The sequence below is a fragment of the Octodon degus genome, unplaced genomic scaffold (genome assembly GCF_000260255.1).
Source record: "Octodon degus isolate 3935 unplaced genomic scaffold, OctDeg1.0 scaffold00251, whole genome shotgun sequence".
In the NCBI taxonomy this organism is placed as follows: Eukaryota; Metazoa; Chordata; class Mammalia; order Rodentia; family Octodontidae; genus Octodon; species Octodon degus.
Window position 1 is genome coordinate 578,724 of NW_004524827.1, and position 16,310 is coordinate 595,033.

At 39.2% G+C, this 16,310-nt stretch overlaps 1 pseudogene; it reads right to left on the reverse strand.

Moving 5' to 3' along the window:
- Positions 1-2,266: 2,266 nt before the first annotated feature.
- On the reverse strand, positions 2,267-3,117 carry LOC101577552 (annotated as a pseudogene).
- Positions 3,118-16,310: the final 13,193 nt, after the last annotated feature.

A 16,310-nucleotide genomic window follows, 5' to 3' on the forward strand; every position in this document is an offset into this window, starting at 1 on the left:
GCAGTGTATTATTTGTTGAAACTGTACTTCCGATTTGATTTGAAACTGTCTCATTGCTATCTGTTTATCAATAAAACTTTGAAGAAAGAAAAAAAAATAAAATAAAATTTATTTCCACAGTTAAAAAAAATAAATATTTGATCCATTTTGACTGTAGCATTATGGATGGTGATATGTATAGGTCTAATTTTAGCCTTGGGGCATGTGGAAAGCCAGTTTTTCCAGCACCATTTATTAAAGAGGCTATCTTTTTTCCAGTGTTCGACCCCTTTACCAAAGACTAGGTGGCTAAGTGTGTTTTCAGTTCTCTCTGCATCTATGTATGTTAGCAGGATAGTTTTCTTTGGACAACTGTACTGTGCATTTCTGCTGGTCTATGAAAAGGAGCAGATAATACTTAATTTGTTTTGTCTTCTTTTTTCAATTTTTGTACTTTTTCTGTTCTTAATTTTTTATACATTTCTTTCTTTTTCCAATTTTACATACATATATCTGCTAATATGAAAACTAGTTGGAAGACAATACTATATATTGCAACAAATACTGTGAAATTAATATTACTTTGTTAAGTGAAATTCTGTATCACTTGTAATTTTTTGTTTTAATTCTAATTTGGACTCTCTTTAAAAAATAAAAAATAAATAAAATGTAAAAAAAATAAACACTTGTGAAAAAAATATATTAAGGAAAAGAGCAGAGAACTGCTAATGGGTGATAAATATTCTGTTTACTGATGTCTGTCAATAAATGAAAAATAAAGCAAGCAAAATCATTTTATTTTTCAAAAGAATATATATGATAGTGAAGTAAAAAAGACTCTACATAATAGCAAGATTTCCTTCAACTACTTGTTAAGGTCAGAGATGAAAAGAAATCTATTAAGAGAACATTATGGCTTGTGTCTAGATGTCCCTCCAAAGCCTCATGCAGTCATAGGTGGGGCTTTAAGAGGGGGCAGAATCTAGAGTGCGATGCTTGGATTAAGGGTGTGAGGATTAAGGCTGCGTGATTACTAAATCAGTCCACTGATTGGTTTGGCACTACCCTAATCCCAGTAGCCTGCACACAATATGTGGGACAGAAAAAGGCTAGTCTTGCTTCCTTGTTTGCTTGCTTTGCTACCTTCTGTCCACTATGAACTGTTTCTACTCCGCAATACCCCTCTGCCATGCCACCGTGCTTAGAGCCACCTGAATATGATCTGAAATTTCTACAAACTGTGAGCTAAATAAACCTTTCCTCCTTTAACTTTGGATGCTGAGTATTTTGTTTCAGCAACAAAAAAGAAAGTAACTAAGATAGAGAAACTAGACAGGGACCAATTGAATGAGGTAGATCTTTACAGATGCCATAAAAACATAAGCTTGGGCCAGACATGGTGACACACACCTGTAATTTGAGCACTTGGGAGGTTGAGGCAAGAGGATTGCCTTGAATTTGAGCCCAGCCTAGGCTACACAGGGAGTTCAAGGTCAACCTGAACTACAGAGTAAGAGTGTCTCAAAATAACATATATATTCCTAGGTTTACTCACCAGTGCCACAAAAATACTAATAACGCAGAGAGACACAATGAGATAGCATACTAAAATGTAGCTTAGTTGTAGCAGAAATCACAGATATTCTGTACTAATAGTCCAAGTTTGAATTGAGCTTTGATATCCTTCTCCAAGTCATTTAATTCTCTAAATCTCAGTTTTCCCATGTATATTACAGGGATAATACCTATCTTGGCATGAAATTTAAAAATGAGACACTGTGCCTAGCTCAGTACTTGACATAGAGTAACTATTCAATAAATGGTAGCTTTACTTATTTAGCGTTTACTTGTCCCTTTACATGTCTTTTAAACCATCTTCATACATATATAGTCACCGAGTCAGATAAGGAAAGAGAATGGAAATATGGCATGCAACGCTGCGCTGTGATAAACTGTGGACAAAGTAGTGGGCTTGAAACCAAAGACCTAAGATTGAATCCCGGCTCAATCGTTTCCAAGCTGAGTGATCAAGAGCAAATTCCCTTAAACTTTCTGAGACTCAGTTTTCACAGCTACAAAATAGGAAAAATATTTCCTAGTCACTGCATGAGGATTTTGTTCACTTATACATCAATATTTCAGTTAGTGAACCCTGAAAAACTGAAAGCTTAAACCAGGCATGGTTGTGCATGCCTGTAATCCCAGCACTTGCAAGGCTAAGGCAGGAGGGTTCTTCCAAGTTTGAAATCACCCTGGGCTGCAAAGTGAGCTCACGGCCAAACTAAAGTGCAGAACGAGAACGTGTCTGAAAAAAAGCAGAGAAAAAAGCTGGTGCTAATAAATAACAATCAAGTTTACGAGTCACAGGCACCAGAAGGCTCAAATGATCTTGTGTCATCCTGGTAACCTCACGGAAACTTTGCAAAAAACATATGAAGTACTTGGGTAAATATAAAATGAGAAGAATATATGCTCTTATATGTATTTCAAATACTGTAATACAATACTATGCATTTTTACTTGAGTAAAAGTATTTAAAATATTTTTCCAGAAGAAAATTTTAACATCAGTGTCTATGGCAAGAAGGGAGGGGATCACTTTGGGCTGGTGGCCAAGGGGACTGTTACTAACTGTAGGTGTCAACTTCATGGTGCCAAAGGGTACCCAGATATTTTGTAAACATTATTCTTAGTGTCTTTGAGGATGTTTCTGGATGAAACAAACATTTGCTTTGGGGGGGGGGGCAGAGGTGCCTTTACTGGCCAGGCGGCTACTTGAGGAGGATGAAGCACGAGGAGTGAGTGTTGCCAATGCCAGGCCGGCCGTGCTTCACGGGCTTGCAGGTGGTGGAGAACTCGCCCAGGCAGTGGCCAGCCATCTCAGGCTTGATCTCCACCTGCTTGAAAGTCTTGCCATTGTAGACAGCCACCGTGCTGCCCACCATCTCGGGCAGGATGATCCTGCCGAGAAAGGTGCGTCTTCACCACCTCGGGCTTCTCCATGGGTGGTGCCTTGTTTTTGGCCTTGCCAAGAAGCTTCAGTAGCGAATGTTGCTTCCACCGAAGTCCAAGGTTCAGCCGCCTCCGTTGGGGAGCGCTATAGAGCTGCGTCTGCTGTTCATAGGACATGTCCAGCAGCTGGTCGAGGTCCACGCCGTGGTAGGTAACCTTGCGGAAGGTTCACGTCTTCTTTTGCTCCACTTCCGCCATGTTGCCAGGTCTTCGGAAAAGACGGCCCTCTTCGCATCCGCACCGACACTAACGTTTGAATTGCTAAAATGAGTAAACTGGATTTCCATACCTCTTGTAGGGAGCCATGTTAATTAGTTTAAAGGGATGAAAAGCAAAAAGGCTGACCCTTAAGAGCAGTGTCTTAGCTCCTCCTACGTGATTGCTGAGACTTTGGCCTTTTCCTGCCTTTGAACACAAATGGGAAACACTGCCCGGTTGACTCTCAGATTGGAATGAAACCACTGGCTTTTCCTGGGGCTCCCCTTGGGACTTAGCCACCATAATCCTTCATCTAATTCCTTCTAATAAACGGACAAATGTGCGTCCACGCGCGCGCACACACACAAATCACACTTTTTTTTTTTTTTTTTTTGGCGGAACCAGGGATTGAACTCAGACCCTTGCGCTTGCCAGGAAGCGCTTATTCTGCTGAGCCATCTCCGCGGCCCGCACTCATTTTTTTTTCTCAGTGTAATACAAGCAATTTAGTTTTAGGTGGATGTCGTGACACACGCCTAAATCCCAGCACTCGGCAGGCTGAGGCAAGAGGACTGCTGTGAGTTCGAGGCCAGCCTGGGCTACATGGTATGACCCTGTCTCAGGAAACATAACAAAACCACAGTGTTGTTTTTTAAGGATAATGAATTCATGTATTATATTTATCATTAACTCTAAAGAACAAAAGCATGTCAACCCTGTATTTATTTCCAATTAATATATAATGAAACTCAAAGATTGCAGTGGTCCTTTTCTTTCGCTTCCACATACTCAATTTGCAGGGAAGTTGTAAAGATAAATGCAGCATCATACCATAACAGTGTTCAGAGCTCCGTTATGACACAGAAATTAAAGGTATTATTATAGCGCTTGAGTTTTTCCTTCTCACCTTTTCTCAAGTCATCCACACCAAAGGAGTGAGGTCCTACACGTTGAGGAGTACAAGAGGCACCAAATGGCTTCTAGACGTGGTAATTAACTCCATGCTACTTTCAAGATTTGAGGATGTGCCAAAAGTTGTGTGACCCCCAGAGTGTGGACTAAATGGTGCTTAGGAAACCATTAAGAAGCAATGATTTTGGAGCTGTGGGCCTAGCTCAGCAGCTGCAGTGCCTGCCTGGCAAGCACAAGGTCCTGAATTTGATGCCCTGTACCCCACCCCCGAAAAGAATCAATGCTTTAGAAACCTAATTTATTCGCTCTGTAGCTAGATAGCATTGTTTGTAGTGGAAAATTCCTCTAACTCCCAGGTGAAAGGATGGCCATATTTATTCTGGACAAGAAAAATGTACCCTGAAATATGTAAGAGGAACAGAATAAAATGGGGTAAACTTTAACATGGATATTTATGAAATGCAAGTTCTCTTCAATGTATTTCTGAGGAAAGATATATTGACATGAAATCTATTTGGATGATTTTCTGTTTTACTAACCAGGGAGGAAAAAAGAATGAAAGTGTTTCTTCCTGCTATCAACTGGGGGCTTTTGGATTACATGTTTTATTTGTTGATTAATCATGCATGGGATGAAAGTTAGGAGCTCACTCATGCTAGGCAAGTGCTCTACCACTGAGCTACACTCAGTCCTCTCACAGTATTTTCTTTTTTTTGGTGGAACCAGGGATTGAACTCAGGCCCTTGCGCTTTCCAGGGAAGCGCTTATTCCACTGAGCCATTTCCCCGGCTCCCTGTATTTTTAAATTAAGCAAAAGTGACTGTATCTGAGATCTTAGGAGGTCTTATGTAACTATGTGAATATCTGTAAGCAGGAAGATTGACTAGTCTGTCTTCTCCATTACGCCAATTGTTTGACCTTTAAATTAAATGTCATATTAGTTGTGCCACCAAACATTATTCAATATAATTATGTACCTTCTCAAATTTGGTAGTTTATTGGGATACATCTGAAAGCTGTTGGCATAATCCTTTTTCCTGATTATGACTTTCTTTAAACATGTAATATACATGTATAAAAGAACAATATTGAATTTAAGTAATTCTAAAATGGTTTTGTGGATTTAGAGTTGGAATTTGGACAGTCTCTGAAGAGGCTTTATATGTGATGCTTATATGAAAGTATGCTAATAATATTGTATTATAAGATTTTCATTATATTTATCCTATACAGAATCTAATTTTTTGCAGACTATCACTGAGCTTTTATTAAATATGCTAGTGCATTTCCACTGAAATGAAAAAGGGTTTCTGAACACCTTAGAATCTTTATTTTTCATTATTTGAATAAATATTTAAAATTACAATCTGAGTTGTTCATTATATCTGAAATCCAAGACAAATATGCTGACTTTATACCATACCTTTCCATTTCTCCTTTTTACAATTATTTCTGATTTTTAAAATCATTAAATATCTTACATATATGGAAGACATACAGAATAATATAATGAACCATCAGCCTTGTCAAACTTTAAGTTTCCCATATATACAGGTCTTTTTTAAAAAGCAAATAAGACTTCACAAACAAAAGAAGCATTCTGTCCCCATTCACTTCCTGCTTTCCTGTCTCAGTAGTCACAATAATAGATTCGATGCCTTAATTTCCATGCATGTTTTTGAACTTTTAGCTTATATGCATCTAAAATATGCATATGAGATTTTTTACCTCCTAAAGTTTATATAAATGTTATTGTACTATATATATATATATATATATATATATATATATATATATATATCTATATCTATATCTCTATATAGACCTGGAATATATGCTGTACATGTTACTAGCTATGAAACTTCTAGGTAATCAATCTGTCAATGTTTTATTTTTTCATTTATAAAATAAGAATTCATACTACAACTTATAAGGTTGCTTTAAGGGTTAAATAGCTTGGTATGTTAGCTTATTCTATATTGTACCTTGCATTTTTACATAATGTGTTTGAGCTTTAACCATGTTGATACATGCACCATTAATTCATTTTCACTATTATGTAGCATTCCATCACATGAATACCGTAAAACATGTTTATCTGCTCTTTGTGATGAGCTTTTAGGTTGTTTCCACGACAGCATGCTACAGTGGGGCTGGGATGTGGCTCATTGTCAGAGCACTTGCCTGACATGTGTGAAGCCCTGGATTTCATTCATAGCTCTGCAAGAGGAGAAAAAAACTGGACTGGTGGTGTAACTCAGTGGTAGAATACTTGCCTAGCATGCACAAAATCCTGCTTTGATTTTTGGCACTGAAAGAAAAAAAAGAAGCTGGTTGTCTGAGGATGTAGATCAGTGGTGCAGCGCCTGTCTGGCAAGTACAAGGTCCTGAGTTTGATTCCCAGAACCTCCCCAAAGCTGGGTATGATGATGCATACCAATAATCCCAAACCTCTGTGATGCTGAGGCAGGAGTATCAAAAGTTTGAGACTAGCCTGAGCAATTTACCAACTTAGTGGGACCATGTCTCAAAATAAAATATTTTTTTTAAAAAGTCGAGATATAGAACAGTGTGAAGGTCATGGGTTCAATGTGCAGTAACACACACACAACTACCAGAAACTATTACAAAACCACACAACAAACACACAAAATTTAAAAAAAAAAACACCATTACTACACAAGTGCTGCTGCAATTAACAATTTTGTACATGCTTTCACATCCATAAATATGGGAAAACCTCTCTAGAGTTTTCATTTTTTAAATTTTATTTTATTTATTTTTATTTTTTTTAGAGTTTTTATTTTTAATTAAATGTTTTAAAAATACTTTTACAGATTATGACTCTGATTTCTTTTTCACAGCAAGGTAAGTATGTCTCATCCATTCCAAGGTTTTAAAAATCAGTATTTTTGTGACTCTAAAGCCTTGCACCTATACTTTTGAGCATCAAAATCACAATTTGATTGTAGTAATGATATCATGACAATCCTGGTCTTACTAATTTTTATTGCCTTTTATTTTTCATACACTGCTATCTACAGATGGGAGGAATAAGACCTGAATTCCAAACACCATACCATTTTAATATTACGTATAAAAAATCTAATTGATCATTGAACTTCAAAGGTTTCTTTTCTCTTTTGCTCTATCATAACAGTTGTAACAAATGTCTTTTCAAACTTTTGACTCCTTTTTACTTCTTGGGAATAGAAGACTGAATTTGTAAAGTGGGCGATTTACTGGTCTTAACTTGTTCAATGGCAGGCCATAAACCTTTAGTAGGTTTCAGCAATTCAGAAAGAAATAAAGGCCCCAGTTTTTTTTTTTAATCTCTGATGATTGGGATCTTAAATATACTACTAACCTCCTTAAGCTTCAACTAGTAGTCCTTCTGAAAATATAAGATTTAAAATTTCTCATGTTCTCTTCCTAAATATGGTAAGGCAATTACCGCTTGATTTATTTACTTAGCAGTGCTGGAGATTGCTAGACAAGCATTCTGTCACCCAGCTTCACCCCCGGCCCACGAAAGTGTTATTTTCTTAAATAAAGACAAACAACTACTGATCAGCTATATTTATTTTCTCTTGGGTTACTGATGCACTTTTCCTTTAAGAATGTCAAATTAGCTAGTGTTTTGCTTTGAAGGTGCAATTTAAACTTGACTCTCAAAATGTTCTATGAGCCATATATAATTTGAAAGAATAAAACTTTAGTAGACTCCAAGGCTGATCTCATTTTATAATTTGGCACCTAGACATTTAGATATCCCACTACATTTTGTGAAACAAGTCACTTACCCTTATTGCTGGTAGCCAACTCTTCCTGTATAGCTCTAAGAAAATACATGTCAGTTTCTAAAGCTTTGTGAATAAACAAAAAATGTATCTTTGAAAACAGGAACTAGGCTGGGGAGATAGCTCGCTGGTCTAACCCTGTTGGCCCCAGTCTAATCATGCCAACTACTGGAACCGGGCATGGTGGTGCACGCTTGTAATCCCAGCGCTGAGGAGGGTGAGACAGGAGGATCACTACAAGTCCGTGCTGTGTAGTGAGACCTTTACCAAATAAATAAATAAAAGTGTTTTTTTAAAAAAAAAAAAGAAAGAAAAAGAAAGCAGGAACTACATGAAAGGCATTCCAAACTGATGGATGTATCAAATACTTATTGGTCATCAAGGTTTTTTTTATTGAGTATTTATTGTGTTACATACATGTCCCTAGTCATGAAAGAAGTAAGCCAGGGAGAGAAAATAAAACCCGATGATCTTGTAAGTCAAGCAGGTCTGGAAATTGTGTTGTGTAGTGTTGTAACAAAAATATGTAGAACTTGGGGATAGAAGGCTAGGGTGTTGCTCTTAATTCTAGTCTGAACATCATACCTCGGACAAAAGAAGGGGTTGGTCTGGATGTGCTTCTCTGCATCTTCCACATGGTTCCACGAGTTGAACGGGGCAAATGTGGAATGTGCCACTCTACAGAGAACTGGTAGGCAACAGGCGCTCCGCAAAGCCCCGCACAGGACTCAGAGGCACTGGGAGCAAGCAGTGCGTTGGTGCAGCATTATGTCAGTTCCTACTCAGGAGATGTGATTGCCGTTTATTTCCAGTGTCCAAGAAATAACTACAAATTTACAAGATTGTATATACTTACCTGCTTCCTTGCTAAGAGATGTTTGAAAAATAACTTTCAGGCGATTCGAAAAAGGTATAGTTTTAGTTTTTATTAGTACACGCTTGCAGCACATAATGTTTACATCTGTATGTGGAGTTTACATGTGCATAAGATATCTTAATTCCCTTTTACATCCTCTTTCTTCCCTCCCTCATCTCTTGATTCCCTTCCTGTATTAGAAAGTACTCCCTACTTCCTAATATCTTTTACTTTTTTCTTTACATTCTGGGTTTCCATATAAGAGAAATCATGTGATATCTAGGCTTGTGGTTCTTACATTTATTTAGTTAACAACATGGTCTCACAGGCCCTGGTGGTATAGGGCCCATAATCCCAATACTTAGGAGGCTGAGGTAGGAGGATCACTGAAATCCAAGGGATGCGGTCCAAAGCCTGAAGCTCACTGCACTGTTCTGTGTGCGTTCATATCAGCAGGTTGAAAGGTCTGGGCTGGAAGCCAGGAGATGACATTCAAGGTGAAGGCAAAGACTGGAGCTCTTCTGAAGAAACAGAAGCCAGCCTTCCTTCTTGTTTCCCTTTATGCCACTAAGGTGACAAGCTACCATTGGTTAGGGCATCTTTCTTCAGTAAATCCCCTCAGTCATACCAAGAACTATGCTGATCCAATTGAGTTGGGTGTTCCTTACTCAAATGGACACAATCAGTTAAACATCACAGCAATTTATAAAGACCCTTCTAAAAATAAAATTTAAAGCCTGGTGTGGTGGTACATGCCTGTAATCCCAGCCCTCAGGAGGCTAAGGCAGGAGGATTGTTGTGAGTTCAAACCCAGCCTGTGCTACAAAGTGAGCTCAAGGCCCGCCCAAACTATATAGTGAGACTCTGTCTCAAAAAGACAAACCAATCAATCAACCAAATAAATAAATAAAATTTTGAAACAAGGGCTAGTTGGGGCATGGGGGGCCCACCTGTAATCCCAGCTCTCTGGAGTCTGAGGTGGGAGGATCACTGTGAGTTCCAGGCCAGCCTGGGCTACATAGTGAGTTCAAGGCCTGACTGAATTACATAGAGACCTTGCCTCAAAAAGACAAAAGAAAGAAAGAAAGAAAGAAAGAAAGAAAGAAAGAAAAGAAAATAAAAGAAAACAAAAGAAACAAAGGCTAGAAATGTAGCTCAGTGGTAGAGCACCTGTAGGTTCATTGCCGAGTTTTAGATATAAAAAGAATAAAGATTTATCTGCAAGATAGCTCAGTGGTCTAAAGTGCCCACTTAGGCAAGTTTAGGCAGCCTCAGGGGACGAGGTTCAATCCCCAGCACCACATGCTGGGTTAGCCCAGCCCTCAGGGTGGGCTGAGCCAGCCCTCCCCCACACAAAAAAAGAGAAAAGAAAAAGGATTTATGCTGTTGTAGTTCGAATTTAACCCAAGAGTCTAACGTAAACTAGGCAAGTGCTCTACAACTTTTATCTTTTTCTTTTTCTTTCTTTTTTTTCTTTTTTTTTTGGTGGAACCGGGGATTGAACTCAGGCCCTTGTGCTTGCCAGGGAAGTGCTTATTCTACTGAGCCATCTCCCTGACCCCCAGCAAGGGCTCTACAACTAAGCTACATTTCTAGCAGTTTTAATTTTTTTTTTTTTCTCTGTTGCTGGGAATTGAATTGAGGGCCTCCAAGGGATGTGGGTATAGCTCAATGGTAGAGCACTTGCTTAGTATTCAAGAGCCCTTGGGTTCAACCCCTAAAAAAAAAAAAAAGAAAAAGAAAATGGATTCAGGGCCTCTGCATTATGCTACATCTCTATTCCATCTCCCCCACCCCCGTTTTCTGAGGCAGGATCTTGATAAATTGTGCACTCTGGGTTTCAACTTGTGCTCCTCCTACCACAACCTCCCAGAGTGCTGGGATCAAGACAGTCTCACTAAATTACCCAGGCTTGCCTGGAACTTGTGTTACTCCTGCAGCCATCTGAGTAAGTAGGATTATGGTGCTGAGCCACTTTGCCTGGCTGAATTAGTGTTATCTTTTCTTTTTGAACTATTTGAGAGTAAGTTGCAGATATAATCTGCCCTTATACTTTAAATACGTCAGGGTATGTGCATGAGAGAGAGAGAGAGAGAGAGAGAGAGAGAGAGAGAGAGAGTTTATGTTCTGAAACAGTGTCTCAGTACATTGCCCAGGCTGGTGTAGAACTCTGGGGCTCAAGTGATCCTCTACCTCAGCCTCTTAAATAGAAGCTGGGACTGCAGGTGTGCCATCATGCCTGGCTGAATGTGTATTTCTTAAAAATAAAGACATATTAGCTGGGTGTGATGTCACACACCAGTAATTCCAGCACTCTAGGAAGCTGAGGCAGAAGGATCACAAATTCTAATCTAGCCCGTGCAACTTAGTGACTTAGCAAGGCCCTGTTTCAAAACAGAAGCAAGTAAGCATGGTGTGGTGGTACATATCAGTAATTCCAGCAACTGGAAGGCTGAGGCAGGAGGATCTCTGGGATTCAAGGCCTGCCTGGGGTACATAGTCCAAAGCTAGCTGAAACTACAGGGTGAGACCCTGTCTCAAAAAAAAAAAAAGAAGAACAAACATAAATAAATGAAAACAAATACATAGGGGCCAGGGAGTCGATCCCCAGGCCGGCCATGCTGCCCCCTAGGCAGATCACTAGTGAGACCCTGAACACCCTGTAGACTCTTCCCCCTCCCCAAAGAAAGAAAGAAAACAAATACAAAAGGATGAGGATATAGCTCAGTGGAAAGGCCCTAGCTTCATTTTCTTATAGTGCAAGAGAAAGAAAGAAAAACAAAAGAGACAAAGAAAGAAAGAAAGGCAGGCAGGTATCCTCCTACATAATCACAATACAATAATTAAAACCAGGAATACAATCTACTAGATCTTATTCGGTTTTTGCCAGTTGTCCCCATAATGCCCTGTATAGATTTAAAAAACACTTGGTCAGAAAAAAAAAAAAACAAAACCAAATACAACTCAAAACATTTGGTCCAAAATGTAATGCAGTATCTTCTACATTTTTGTAATAAAATGTGCTTTCTCTGAGGCTTCTAGCTCTCGCCCTCTTCCAGCTTGCAGGTATCCAGCCATCCTCGTTTCACACTTCTTAATCCTTTCACAAGCAGTTCTAACATTAATTTCTAGTGTCTAACATTAGAAGTGCTATCAGCATATAAAGTAAACTTGCTACCAATGATAGACATCAAATGCTGACAGTGGTTCTAGCGTTTAAATTTCAGTTAATGTTGGTAGTTACTAGTGACAAATACTACACTTTAAACTCAGATAGCAGTCATTTTTTGTTGTTACTTAGTGTCCCTCCTGTTAATGTAACTTTGGCTTTTAAAGTCTGTATGTGAGAAAAAAAAAAAGCAGTTCCTAGTGAGCATGTTTGAGGGTCGGGGAGATGGCTCAGGGGAATAAGCACTTCCCTGGCAAGTGCAAGGGCCTGAGTTCAATCCCTGGTTCCGCAAAACAAAACAAAACAAAAAACTCTGTATGTGTACCAATAAAAGAGTCTCATTAAAGTTTTTGTGCCATGCTAATTTTAAGCATGGCCTTTTCAGCAGTATGAGAAAATAGTAAAAAAGTGCTTACCTTTTGAGTGGGGAGGGTCTATTAGTCTTCTAACGATGCCTTTGCTCCTAACATGATTACTACTGTTAAAAACCATACTAGAATGAAGCAACAGTTCCGCAATTGAAACAAACACAATGAAAAATATAATCATGAAATGTTTAAGGGTTTAAAATTTTAAATGTCTTCTGAATAAACTAGAAAATCCTGCATCACAACTGTACTTTTAAAGTAGCTGGTGAATCTGAGTGGATGTTTGCATGTGACTTGAGAAGTATTCTTTGTTGTTTACTCAAGGTTGACACCCAAATAATAATGTAAATATCTCCACAAACAAAACCCATGACATGTTTAACCACTTACTACACATAACTAGGACCTGTGCAAGCGTTAAGTGGTGAAAGAACGGGCTGCTGATGAGAAACAATTGTTTTCGCTGGGTACTTCTCAAACAACTTAGACCTGAAGGGCTTTTTTTCCCTTGAAATGTCCAGATATTCCCAAATTCTGCACTTGCTTTTATGGGGGTGTGGCCATTTAATGAAGGTTGAAGGCTGTGCTTCTACTGTACATACAAATGAAAAAAGAAAAAAGGTAAACTGCATTATCAAACGGACAAAACAAAGATGTTGTCTGTAATTCTCTCCCTTTTGTGGTGATAGGAGTGGAACTCAGGCTTCATGCATGCTGGACAGGCTTTGTACAACTAAGTCACAGCCCCAACCACTGTAATTTTCATCTTTGTCTCTTTTCAAAAGTATACAAGGGGGGCTGGGGAGATAGCTCGGTAGAATAAATGCTTGTCTGGCAAGGGCAGGGTCCTGAGTTCAATCCCCAGTACCACAGTATACAAGGAAGGGGGCGGGGGAGATAGCTCAGTGGCATAAGCACCTGCCTGCCAAGTGTAAGGTCCCAAGTTCTATCCTGGGCAGGCAAGATAGCTCAGTGGCCTAAGCACCTGCTTGGCAAGCACAGGGGACCTGGGTTCAATCTTGGCACCCCCAGGTGTGCTGAGCTGGCCACCAAGACCAGGTGTGGTGGCACATGCCTGTAATCCCAGTGCTGGGGAAGCTGAGCTAGGAGGATCACTACAAGTCCAAGCTGTGTAGTGAGACTCTGTGCCAAATACATGGGGAAAAAAAGTATACAAGGCAGCAAGACATGGTGACTGGCACATGTCTGTAATCCCAGCATTGGGGCAGGAGAACTGTTGTGAGTTCAAGATCAGCCTAGGCTACAAAGTGAGGTCAAGGCCAGCCTGAAACTATACAGTGAGACCCTGTCTCAAAAAGACAAAAAAAAAGTATACAGGGGAGATTTTTTAAATTATTATTTTATTATTTAGATTTTTGAGATAGGCTATTGCTATGGCCTCAATCTCATGACAGTCTCCCTAACTCAGACTCCCCGGTGCTAGGATTATAGGTGTGTGCTACCACACCTGATTCAACAAGGGAGATTTTAAAAGATCTTTGTGCATCATTTAAGATTATGAGTGAAGGGCCTGCCAGATAGCTCAGCCGACCAAAGCATTTGCTGAGGCAGAGCAAAGCAGCTGGGTTCAATCCCCAGTGTGCCCGTGCTAGCCCCGCCCCCGGGGTGCACTGAGACAGCAATTGAGACTGGGTGTGGTGGTGCACGCCTGTAATCCCAGCACTTGGGAAGCTGAAAACAGGAGGATCACTATGAGTCTTTTTTTTAAGAAAGGGAGATGATATTTTTTTTTTTTTTTGTGGAACCAGGGATTGAACTCAGGCCCTTGTGCTTGCCAGGGAAGCACTTATTCTACTGAGCCATCTCCCCGGCCCCACTATGAGTCTGATCTACATAGTGAGACCCTGTGGATCCTGTCCTAAAATACAAAAATAAATTTAAAAATAATAAAAAATAAGATTATGGGTAAACTGGGCGTGGTGGTACATGCCTATAATCCCAGTACTCAGGAGGCTGAGGCAAGAGGATCAGTTGTGCATTCCAGACCAGCCTGAGCTACAACGTGAGTTCAAGTCCAGCCTGAACTGCACAGTGATACCCTGTCTCAAAAAGAAAAAAAAAGAGATTATGGGTAATTAAATGTATATCCCCAAAACTTCATCCTTAGGATGAATTTTACAAAATCCAGGCCATTCTAAAGCAGAAGATTAAAAAAAATAAAGCAGAAATTAGAAATAGTTGATATTTCTCTAATTCAGCATGGCTGCAATATAAATTAGAGGGAATAAATAGACATAGCCTCAAAGTTGATTTATTTTATAACAAGAATGGAAAATAAAGATTCTACCTGACAACCAACAACTCTTGTCTTTCCCACTTCTGACTTCTTGGTTTAACTCTACAGTGTTAACAGTAACTAGAGTATTCTGAAAAATTTGTTATGATTTACATAAAAATAATAAGCACTAATTGGTACCCCGTAGGGAAAATTCTGACTAGTCTATTTATAGCTATGAATGTTAAACTACGATTATTGGCTTGTTGTACAGTCCTTTAAATGATCAGTTTGTGACTCTGGCTAAACAACTATTATTCTTACATTTTTATATTGCACACCGTGTGTATAGAGACTACAGATGTAGATGTATATACAACTGAGGAATAAATGCTCTATATATGTTTGAGCTTTGTCAAAATGTGCAAATTTTGGGCCGGGGAGATGGCTCAGTGGAATAATTGCTTCCCTGGCAAGTGCAAGGGCCTGAGTTTAATCCCTGGTTCCACCAAAAAAAAATGTGCAAATTTTATATAGATATGTAAGTTTAATGCATACAAGGTGACCAGTAAGTGCCCTCTTTTATCAATATGCATTACATCTAGACTTTAAACAAATAAGATGATCAAAATTTATGGGGAGATGGCTCAGTGGAATAAGCTTCCCTGGCAAGCGAAAGGGCCTGAGTTTAATCCCTGGTTCTGCCAAAAACAAAAAACAAAAAACAAACAAAAAAAACCAAGCCAAAAACAACTTTATGGCATCTCTAGGGCCAGGGAGATAGCTCAGTAGAATAATTGCTTGCCTGGCAAGCACAGGATCCTAAATTCAATCCGTGGTGCTGCAAAAACAAACACAGAAACAAACAAACCTTTATGGTATCTCTGTTCTTTGTATTCCATACAACTTAGTCCTGCTACTTTTTTTTTAGTCTCACTATGTAGTTCAGGTGGGCCTTGAACTCACTATGTATCTCATGCTATCCTTAAACTTTCTGTGATTCTCCTGCCTCACGTTCCTCAGTCCTGGGATTACAGACAGGCACCACCATGCCCAGATGTCCTGCCATTTAAAATTTGATCCATTCCAGTGGCAGCATTAGGTGGTGAAAGAAATTTGACTAAACAAGCATTTGTTATCGTTTAAATGAGATAGGCCAGTATATTGGGTAATAAGTTAATTAGTGGTCATTAACTCTGTTCCCTAAACTTGTAGGTCTGATGCTATCCTTTAACTGTTGTCAGTGCAGTTATTCTATGTAAATTTTTTTTTTGTTGTTGAACCAGGGATTGAACTCAGACCCTTGCACTTGCCAGGGAAGCACTTATTCTACTGAGCCATCTCCCTGGCCCCCTATTCTATGTAAACGTTAAGAGGTTTTTTTTTCTTTTTCTTTTTCTTTTGCTTTTACTTTTCTTTTCTTTTTTCTTTCTTTTTTTTTTTTTTTGGTACCAGGCATCTGACCTAGGACCTTGTGCTTGCTTATGCTACTGAGTTATCCTCTTGGCACTGTCACATATGGCTTAATTTTTCCTTGTGGGAGGAGATGTAGTAAAAGGATTCTAAATTTCCTCTCACAAGGGAAAATTAAGCTATATGTGGAGACACAGGATTGTAATCCCAGCATTTTGGGAGACTGAGGCAGAAGGATCAGAAATTGGAGCCCAGTTCAGGCAATTTGGCATTTTAGCAAGGCCCTACCTCAAATTTAAAAATAGATAAGGAATGGGGATGTAGCTCAGCCTGAAGGCCTTGGGTTCAGTCATAAGTACTGCTAGGAA